Source organism: Camelus dromedarius, chromosome 26, assembly GCF_036321535.1.
Source record: "Camelus dromedarius isolate mCamDro1 chromosome 26, mCamDro1.pat, whole genome shotgun sequence".
In the NCBI taxonomy this organism is placed as follows: domain Eukaryota; kingdom Metazoa; phylum Chordata; class Mammalia; order Artiodactyla; family Camelidae; genus Camelus; species Camelus dromedarius.
The window spans coordinates 27,244,649-27,253,667 of NC_087461.1; the positions used below are offsets into that span (position 1 = coordinate 27,244,649).

The following is a 9,019-nucleotide window of genomic DNA, read 5'->3' on the forward strand; positions in this document are numbered from 1 at the left end:
ATATATATGTGTGCACATATATATATATATATATATATATATATATATATATATATTCAGAGCATTTAGTTCTGTTTTATCAATATAAAGCAAAAATATAAATAAATATTTTTTAATTGTCAGAAACAGGTGTCAGTTTCACTCAGGTGGTCATTCGATGGCTTACTGGGCTGGTTCTCAGTATTTCCCAATCAGTATTTGGAAAAGAATGAGGGGACCGGATTTGGGTCCGGAGACGAGAAAGGCCTGACGAGTCCGTGTAGGTCTTGCTCGTGTGGGGCTCCCTGGGAAGAAGGCAGCTTCACAAAGGTTCCTGGCACGGCTGCTTGGGGGCCAGGAATCCTCCGGAGCCCTGCACGTGGCAGCTGAGGGGCTGGTCCTGAATCTTATAGCCGGTGCCTTGTTGCGGACGGCAGTGCGGTGCCAGCAAAGTGAGTCATCCCTCCGAGCCTTGATAGAACATGGAGAATAAATACTCCCAGGAACAGGAACCTGCCAGTCCCTAGAAGAACATAAACTGAGATCTTCGATAAGGAGAAGTTAAGGAGGTAGTGTGTCTTCTTAAGTCTCCCTGCATTGAATTAAAGCCACAGGGAAAAGCTTTCTGTACAAACGTGCCCGACAATTACATGGACCCTTAGAACACTTTGGTGATTTATTTTTTCTCTCTCTTCTTTTCTGACAAATATATTTGTAATTATAAACTTCCCTTGAGCACTGCATTTGTTCTACTACGTACAGATTGAGAAGCACTTTTTCTTGTTTGCTTTTTAGTATTTTAAAATTTTGTATAATTTCTTCTTCAGATCAGATGTATTTAGTGGTGTTTTTGTCTCCAGACATATGGACTATTTTTAGCTAACATTTTTGTCACTTGTTTTCACTTCTGTCTCATTGTGATAAGCAAGCAGACCCCAAGATATTGGTGTTTCCGCCTGTTATGTGGTCTGTACCTGTTCAGCTTCTGTAAATATTACATGTATGCCTGAACAAAACTATATTTTTATATTAGATGGTGTAAGTCTCTACATATACCTAATGTTTCTCTTCATGCTGTTAGAGCTTCTGTGGTTGCTAATTTTCGACAGTTTGATTTATCGCTTTCTGAGAGGAGGGTGTTTAATCCCTGATAAGCTATATGGTCAGATGCATATACGTTCATGATTATTAAAATATCTTGATCTGCTTTTTTCCCTTCACAGAGTACACATCGCCCTCCCCGCCTGTGTGTGTCCCCACACACTTGGCACGGTTTATCTGGGTGTTTAGACAAGTGATGATTTCTACTCATCCTTTCGGTCTTCGCCTGGCTGGCTGGTGGGGTAATCCATACTTACTGCTCGTGCAAACATGTGGAGACCAAGCACCAAGCATTTGCCCCCCGGCCCCACCCCTGCTGTCACCACCAGTTGTGCGAGTTAAGGTGTTGGCTCTCTCAGTCTCTTTTTCCTTTTGTTTTTTCTTTCTTTCTTTCTTTCTTTTTAGAACAGTTTTATTTATTTATTTAACTTTTTTTTATTGAGTTATAGTCATTTTACAATGTTGTGTCAATTTCCAGTGTAGAGCACATTTTCCAGTTATACATGAGCATGCATACATTCATTGTCACTTTTTTTTCTCTGTGAGCTACCATAAGATCTTGTATATATTTCCCTGTGCTGTACAGTATAATATTGTTTATCTATTCTACATTTTGAAATCCCAGTCTGTCCCTTCCCACCCCATTGGCAACCACAAGTTTGTATTGTATGTCTATGAGTCTGTTTCTGTTTTGTATTTATGTTTTTTTTTTTAGATTCCACATATGAGCGATCTCATATGGTATTTTTCTTTCTCTTTCTGGCTTATTTCACTTAGAATGACATTCTCCAGGAACATCCATGTTGCTGCAAATGGCGTTATGTTGTCAGTTTTTATGGCTGAATAGTATTCCATCATATAAACATACCACATCTTCTTTATCCAGTCATCTGTTGGTGGACATTTAGGTTGTTTCCATGTCTTGGCTGTTGTAAATAGTGCGGCTATGAACATTGGGGTGCAGGTGTCATCCTGAAGTAGGATTCCTTCTGGATACAAGCCCAGGAGTGGGATTCCTGGGTCATATGGTCAGTCTATTCCTAGTCTTTTGAGGAATCTCCACACTGTTTTCCACAGTGGCTGCACCAAACTGCATTCCCACCAGCAGTGTTTTTCTATTTAAGGCTCAGACAAACGTGTTGTCTGTTATGCTCTTTGGTTCCGTTCTTTCCCTCATTATGTCCAGGGATGCTTTTGCCCCAAACTGACTTAAACAAAGGAAACGAATGGTGTCAGATAACTGGGAGTCTAAGGCAGAGCTGGCTGCAGGCGCGGCACCGCGGGTGACTGAGCCAGACGTGATGGATGCTTTTCATCAGAGGTGAGACCTTACTTGACCATCAAATCCAGTTCTGACGCTTCTGGAAGACAAAACAAAAGGAGTCTCAAGCCAAGGCATTTTCAAATACGAGTCACTGTTATGTCAAAGTGAATACAAAGATCGTTACTAGTCTATACATTAATTTCAATTGGACATTTTACCACAATCACTTGAGAAATGAGAGTAAGTGATCTATTTCATCTGCACAGCGGCCAAGAGCTTGTGTGGTTCCCACGGGTCCGGCACCAGCTCCCCCTCCCCCAGCACCCGCACCGCGGGTGTGCAGTCCGCCCCCTCCCCATTATTGTCGAATCACCCACTCGCCTTCTTTGATCTTGCTTGTCACATAGAAATAACTCCATTTAGGGACTGTCAGTCCCTATAAAATTTATTGTAAAACTGGATGGTAGCACACAGCTAAAGTCTCATTCTGATTCAGTCTAAGATTTAGAAAATGAAGCAGAAATAAAAGATTCCAAAAGTATGCAATATTTGAATTGAATAAGGCCCTCTCCTCTGACCCCAGCCCCCAGCCCCCGGGCCCCCATCCTTCCACTAAATACCAGCCAGCGTCCAAGCCGGCCTTGTCAGGCAGCCCCACGGTTCCAGGAGGGCTGCATCATGCATTTACATAATTGCACAAATTAGAGATACCTCGCAATGAGAGGGTTCCTGGTGATCTCTCTCTGCCCTTCCATCTGCTGGTTGCAGAATTACCAGCGCTCCCACGGCGCCACAGCGTCTCCTCTCCCGGGCGGGGGCAGCCCCGCCCAGCTGGGTCTGCAAAGGGCCGTCGGGGACCCTCCCGCGCTGCCGCGCAGGTGGCCCGGGGCCAGTGCGCACCCTCCCTACGCCTCCGCCGTCGCCTCCACCTCCAGCGTCTGCAAAGCGGAGCCGAGACCAGGTGGCGTCTCCAGACTGCGTTTATTAGGCAGCTTGTCCAAAGGGCCCCTTAAGAAATTCTGGGAGGGACTTGCTGGAATTGCCTTCTGTAGACGGAAAATAGTTAATTTTTGGAGGTCTTTAGGGCAGGGGTAGCTAACTGAAACACCAGATTCTGCGCTGGTTCAAGAAGGACTTTGTTTCTCGGGGCAGAGTCGCGGGCTGGTTCCCTGGGCGGGGAACTGGGTGAGAGGCCGCCCACTGGGTCCCTGCCGCTCTGCTGCCTTCGTTTGTCAACTTGCAAAGCAAGGTCTAGCCCGCCTGCTTCACGTGGTCGATGCTAGAACCAAGTAGAATCCTTTTATGTGAGTCATAAAAGAGGTTTCTATCAACAGACAGTCTGACACACTATGAGAATGAGTGTGCATCTCGGAGGCCCCGGGACCCTGGGGTTCAGTGCCGGCTCCGCCACCTGCTTCGTGAACGTGCACGTCAGCTCATCCGTCCGATCCGATTTCACTGTTTTGTGAAATGGGGGTGACAGTCACGCTCCCTCACCTGCCTCATCTCGACGCTGCCAGGGTAGCCGGGTTAACTCGTAAAGCTGTAAAGCCGGGAAGCTGCCTATAGGCACAAGCGAGATGCCAGGGAGCGCGCCATGTGCAAGGTGCATTCTTCATCCTCGCAGTGACTCTGTGAGGGAAATACTGCTGTTTTCCCATCTTCCGGGTGAGGAAACAGGCTGCTGGAAGAGGTGCAGAGGTTCAGACCCACTTCTCCCCGACTCCTGACTCCTGTTTGTTTGCTGTGCACACAGCCGTGCACTGTTTTGCCGTGTTGATGGTTTCTGTAAATGCCAGTTGTGTAATGACAACATGCCACTTTCTCGGAGGTGAGGGTCCTTGTGGTTGACCTGGTGACACCCCCTTAATGGTGCAACTGCAGGAAGCGATGCCAAGTAACAGCTCCTCCGGAGACCACGAGGAGGAGAGAGCAGACTTCAGTAAGCGACCCATTCATTGCCGCGTTGCCTGAGCACAGTCGTGGGCCCTTCACCACCAGACAGGGTCGAAGTAAGACCCTTGGGAAATGGAGTGACCGTGTAACAGAGCCCTATGTTAGGGCAGTAAATGGTCTCCTTCCTGGGGACCGTGGAGGAAGAGGAAATCAAGGCAAACGGGTGAGGCATGCGGCTGAATTTACAGGTGGAACGCGGACACTCATGACTCATTTAGGTGCTCAGCGCCTTCCCCTTCTTGGTAGTAGGTGAGAAATCTGTCACTTCCTCTCCTGTCTGACAGCTTTTCCGGGGAAGCAGGGGGTGACTTTCCCTGTAGAACAGACCTAATGATTCTGGATAGAGAACAGTAAGGACCAGGAAGCAGAGGGCTGGAGATAAGAACGAGGTGACTGAAGAAAGGAGACCAGGGGAAAGGGCCTGTAGAAGCGCACGGGTGTGCACCTGTGCACACTGATGTGTCGGAACCCTGTGCTGTGCCCCTGAAACTCACACCACATTGTAGATCAACCACACCTCAACAACAACGACAGGAGAGGAAGACGTCGGGGGCCGGGGAAATGAGGTGGTCGCCCAGTTTACTCAGTTAAGTAGCAAAACTAGTTCTCTCAGCTTCGGTTACTTCACAGCAACGTCACGTTCATTCCAAGCTTCTTATGCTACCGGCATCCACATCGAGTTTCCCGTCGTAGTTTACTTTCTGCGAAAATACCTTTAGCCAGAGGGTGTAGACAAAAATAGGAGAATTAATTGGATGTAAAATTCAGGGCAGGTTTAGGTGAAATGAGAATTAATCTACAGCTAACGGTTGTTACTAACTGAGATTCATGACCATTTTAAACCATCTTTTCCTCCTTAATATTTTTTAGAGTAGAAACGGGTGGGGAAAGGTCTGGCCAGTGCTTACTTCTACAGAGTTAAAATCAATACAACTGTAAATGCTACTGTAATTAAAACCTAAAATGACCTCAGTGTTTTTCACGGAAATAAAAAGACCTCATGAATAAAGAATTACTATTATGGGGGGAAAAAAGGCAGGTGGGGGAAAGGATTTTCATTTAGTAAAAGTGTTGTGTGCTCCAGGGACAAAATGACCCCCTCAACCATTTAGCAGTGCCATCTCTCAGCAGTATGGGTTCCGGAAGCTCCCGGCTAGAATTCCCTTTCTCTTGGGAAAATGATCCGGGATGCGGGGAAGGGGACAGTGAAGGGACGTAAATTGCTCACTGGGGCCAGATGGAGAGAAAAACGACTTTTGGACAAGAGAGAACAGAAACCTCTTCCACCAGGAAGAGTTGTCGGGTCAGATCAAGGCCGGGAAATGGCGGTGAGCAGCTGGGAGGCACTCGGTAAGACACCCGCCCCCCAGGACAGACAGCAACCTGTGTGCATCGCAGAGGCATGCAACTAACTGACTCCAGGGTACTTTATACCTGCCTCAGCCACCGGAGGAAAGTTCGATCAGAGTGGCTTGGGGAAGGTGGGACGGTGGTGACCGGTCGTGGCCCTAAGACGTTGCCGCAGATACGCTGTTGAATGCAGGCAACTCTGTCGGCTGAAGCTTTAGGTCAAGCCTGTCACTCTCGCTGCAGACTGCCAGGAAGTGCCTTTGGTGGTTCCTCGAATGGGGTACACCCACTCTGGGTAGAAAACTGAAGAAATGGCCAGCTAAACTCACTTGGAGACCTACCTCTACGTTCTGCAGCGGCCTCTTTGCTTCCTTACACTTTCTAGAACTTGGTAGCCGTGTCCAGCAGAGGAAACACACCGTCAGCCTGAACAACAATCTCCCTTAGCCTCTGCTGGGGTTTGTTGTTGAGTCATGAGCTCAAGCCTCGGGAAATCCTTTCTCAGGCTATCAGGTCACTGCAGGTTTGTCTTGCCACAAAGTGAGGGCGGCAGAGCTATCCAATTATCTGGTTTTCACAGAGATTCCCAGCTGGTAGCTTTCGTTTCCTCACCTGGGCTCATTTTGCACCTGGTGTGGTTGTGGCAGCCCTGTTTTCTGAAGCCGGAATCGATTGTTCTGATGACCGCACGAGCAGGTGTTGCTGTGATGACCCCGTGAACAGACGTCTTCTGCCTCCTGCTTTGCAGCCCCACGGTCCCACCTTGTCCCCCATACCTGGTACTCTCGGAACCCTTCCTCAATCCCCCGATCAGCAGCCCCCCTCAAGCAGCAGAGCTAGGGGAACCCAAAGCACCTCTTCATCGGGAAAAAGGGCCCTGAAACAGCAGGGACATTGGTGAGGGAGAAGAGGACGTACGCCCGGGACGTCAGGAACTTCAGGCTGTGGGGTGACCACTCGGAGGAGGCACGCTCAGAGCCACGGTCTAATGGACTAATACAGGAAGCAGCTACTTCCAGTTCCTGCCTTTCCCGTTTCCTCTGCGTGACTGTTTCCTCTCTTTCTCCCTTCACTTCCCACTTGTTAAATGCATGTGAGGTTCGCAAGCTCTCCGAGGAGAGTGCGTGCTTTTTTCTCATCTGCGTTCTGCAAGCAAGGGTCCTTTTTTGCACTCGCATGAGCACTTTCCTTTCAGCACGAGCTGAGCATCTGTAATCTGGTCAGTCGTTCATGGATTCGTCCACGTGTCTCCGGTACTGGGCACATACTTTGTTCCAGTCCCAGTGCTTTCAAAAGAATGAAAACAATGACAGCTAAGATTTAATATTTTTTACTGTGGGCCTTCTACTAAGTGTTTAATAGGCCGAACCCCTTCACTGAGCAGTCCTGATGGCTTATCCCTGCCTGTTTTCCGGATGGATGTTGGAGTTAAGGAATGTGACTGCTCCATGGCCAGCAGAGCCCGGGTTGGCATACAGCACCTCGATGTCAGATGAGCTGTGCTCGGACCCGTAAATCTGAGGATCTGCATTTCTGATGCGTTCCCAGAAGGCATTAATGGGCCCCAGCTTTGAGAACCACAGCTCTAGGCTCCACCCCCCCAGGGGCCCCCTCTGCACCACCCCCCCGTGGTCCAGTTGCTTTAGGAAAGGTGAAATGTGTGTTTGCATTTAATCTGCAAGTCTCGCACACTGTACCCATCAGTGGAAGGGCCTGCTCTCTCAGCCAGGAGGTCGCAGCCTTGCCACTCTCCTCTGCTGGATCTGCATCTATGATGGTGTCTCGGGTTCTGCTCTTCCCTGAGGGTGGTGGAAGGGGGCTATTTTGGGTTGAGGTGCTGGTTGTTCTTGTGGCTGGCTAAGGAAGAGATTTACTCTGTCTCAGTACATCCCTGAGTGCTGCTCGTGGAGGGCTTACAAACATTCTAGGCAATGGAATCACCTCCAAGCTGCTTCTGCTCAATATACTGGGTCAGAGGCTCGCTCTTCTGGAACATCATTCTGAGTCTGAAAAGCGGAGAGTAAAACCAGCAGCTGCCCAGAGACTATTTATTTAATCCCTCGTGTAAACACGGTGACGCTGACAGCCCGTCACACGGCTGGTCAACAGGACCGAGCTCCAGCAGGGGCCTTGTCCTCATGTGAGCTTCTGGCCCTTTCCTGTGTCTGCAAACAGTGCTGAAGAGGAAACAGAAGGGAAGTCTGAGTGAGGAAACGCTGCCGACTTGCAAAACATGGAGAAAAGAATTGGCACTGCAGTTCTCAGGCCAAACGCGGCCGCCGGGGCAAGGAGGGACACGCCCTCGAGCGGTGGCTGGCTCTGTTCTCTGGCACCGAGGGCGCCCACTTTTTGTGGCCTTGGATGCGTCCTGCCTCTAAGGGAGCTGTTGACAGTTCTGCACAGTGGGACAGTTTTATGAGTCAGCCCACTCATTTTTATGAGGGTCTCCAGGGTAAAGCAGTTACACAATCTTACAGCAGCGCACTGACTCTCAGTGAAGAGCATACGATATGAACTGGGCCATCCAGGCCCGTGGGGCAGGCGGTGCCCAGCAGTCGTGATGGAAGTTAAGTTTCGGGGCGACCTGGCTGGTTATGATAAGACAGGGGACTTGAACAGTGGATATGCAGGGAGAGAGAGAAGGTGACTGGGACATGCATAACTCATGGGGCTCCTCCCAGAAGCCGTAGTTGAAGGGACAGAAATCTCGTTATCAAGAAAAAAGACCAAAACTCACTTGCTCAGACGTCTCTCAAGTGACTTCAGATTTGCCGGTGGAAGGAAATGACACCACCGTCCCCCAAATACCTGGTCAGCACTCTGCCACCGACACAAGAAGGCTTCAGGCCTTACCGTGGCTTTCTGTGATAACCCAGCTTTTCTCCAGCGAGGCGTGGAGAGCGAGGCCTCCTGTGCTTCTGTTTATAAGCGAGCGTGCTAAGCGGTGGCTTCCTGAGGAGGCAGGGTTAATTACGAACGAGACTGGGTCTTAAAGTGACCAGCAGGCTACGGAGCGGGTGACCGCCCCAGTCAGAGGCGGGCTCGAGGAAGTGAAACGGGACTTATTTACATTTAGAGTGTTGCCCGGTTCTTAATCACCTCAAAGTGTTTAAAAATTAACTTTCCTAACAGCTGCTCAGGACGAATAATGAACCCTGGCCGGGTGTTGGCTGCCGGCTCCCTCGTCCTCTGGTGCTGCCCGTTCATGATTTCAGCCTGCGGTCTTTGCCTGTGTCCTTTTGCTAAACCCTGGAAATTTTCTCTCTGTTTATTTGTTAAGTCTCCTGAAAAAGCAATTTTCTACAATTTCACCAGCGTTGCCAGCACTCTCCGGCAGAGCCGGCTGGACATGCGCCGTCAGTGTCAGCG

The 9,019-nt window shown here is 49.3% G+C and overlaps 1 long non-coding RNA gene across 2 annotated transcripts; it reads right to left on the reverse strand.

The window, feature by feature from the left end:
• Positions 1-1,484: 1,484 nt before the first annotated feature.
• On the reverse strand, positions 1,485-8,679 carry LOC105093246 (uncharacterized). 2 transcript variants are annotated; one of them, XR_837538.3, is made up of 5 exons: positions 8,388-8,679; positions 7,592-7,827; positions 6,263-6,936; positions 3,056-5,013; positions 1,485-2,441 (listed from the first exon to the last, which is right to left on the reverse strand). It is a non-coding gene; the product is annotated as an uncharacterized LOC105093246 (long non-coding RNA). The 2 variants fall into 2 exon arrangements; XR_004135491.2 differs by having other exon boundaries at positions 5,992-6,936.
• Positions 8,680-9,019: the final 340 nt, after the last annotated feature.